This window comes from Halyomorpha halys, unplaced genomic scaffold (genome assembly GCF_000696795.3).
Source record: "Halyomorpha halys isolate HHAL.00 unplaced genomic scaffold, Hhal_1.1 Scaffold1710.1, whole genome shotgun sequence".
NCBI classification, from domain to species: domain Eukaryota; kingdom Metazoa; phylum Arthropoda; class Insecta; order Hemiptera; family Pentatomidae; genus Halyomorpha; species Halyomorpha halys.
The window spans coordinates 80,166-81,612 of record NW_027109041.1 but is presented as its reverse complement, the minus strand read 5'-3'; the positions used below and the strand labels follow the sequence as shown (position 1 = coordinate 81,612).

Below are 1,447 nucleotides of genomic sequence, written 5' to 3'. Positions count from 1 at the left end.
AGCACACTTTAACTTAGCAACACTAGCCAGGTCGCAGTAAAGTAGTTATGAACTTACAGACCATGATATCCCTTCCAATCCTCAGGACAGTTAGCAAAAATAGCACACTTTAACTTAGCAATACTAGCCAGGTCGCAGTTAAGACAAACACATAAATAAGAATTACACTTGATGTGAACTAGATAGTCCATATTAAGTTAGTACAATGGACGGAAGATGTGACTGCTATAAAATAAATGAGAATTCGTAATTTTGCAAAAAGGACAAATTAGATGAGAATGACAGTGTTAGTCCACTAGAGTACGTACTACTACGTCATTTGTGCTACGAATTTTAAAAGAAAAAATGGCCTGGACAGGAATAGCTCCAAACAAAATATCACAAGTATAATTATTAAGTGAACTGGCCCCGCGATAATGAATTAATAGCTGGAAATGGAATAAATAGTGGACTATGATAATACAACACAAATTAGGACTGTTTCGAATAAATATAACACAATAATAAGTTTCTTAAAATCCTTTTAAACTATGAATTATTGTGACTATGATCACAGCCTCATACAACACAGTTAAAAAGAAAATCATTTCTAGATTACAGAATTATGACACTAACATCCTACATTACTGCCATCTTCATCCTGGTCCAAATCACTAGCCATTGTAACAATGATGAAAACGGAGACTAAAATAACAAGAATGAACTTCATTGTTTACAGATACAACACTGCTATACACAACGTAGATAACATTTTTCTTTATACATGTATATCTAAGTAATAATAAAAAATAATATAGATTAATAGGATGATTTACATTTACCTTCATGTTATCGGACCTTATAATTCTCTTGTGTTTTTATAGATATGCCCGTGGTTTGTCTTGCACTCAGTAAGAGGCTTAAAGGTTTTCCTAATCGGTATAAATGGCATTAGCAAATTAATAGGAAAAAAATTAATAATCTTACAACTTTTATCTCCCGATTAAAGAATGGAAAATCACATAAAGATGCAATTGAATGTTCTTAACATTCGCTTAAAAAAACAATTAGACATAGACCCTTTTTCATGGAAGGTAAACATTTTATAAGTTAGTAAGATAAAATTTATAATCCATAAAAATATTCTTGATTCTTCCATCACAAGAATCAGTTTCATGCTGAAGTTGAGGCACTACCCATTGTTGGTTATAGTTATAGAAAAAATAAATTGGTAATCGACCAAAATGTACGTCATTCATCTCATATAAAATACCGATTTATAAGGTTACTTACTTGCTATTTCCATAGTGTCATAGTAACTATTCAAAATTTAAAATTAAGTTTTATTTATATTAAAAACCCGTAAAATATTACTTTTAAGTTTTTATAAAATTCCAACAAATCCTATCAAATCACCTTTACCCTTCTTCGTAAACCTACTGACTGCCCTACAGTTTCATTTAATGAT

At 30.5% G+C, this 1,447-nt stretch overlaps 1 long non-coding RNA gene across 1 annotated transcript in view; it reads right to left on the bottom strand.

The window, feature by feature from the left end:
• Nucleotides 1-775, bottom strand: part of LOC106690422 (uncharacterized) — an 8,092-nt gene extending 7,317 nt beyond the window's left edge. Inside the window, exon 1 of the long non-coding RNA XR_001344601.2 lies at nt 616-775. This is a non-coding gene — a long non-coding RNA (uncharacterized lncRNA). The remainder of the gene's footprint in view (nt 1-615) is intronic.
• Nucleotides 776-1,447: the final 672 nt, after the last annotated feature.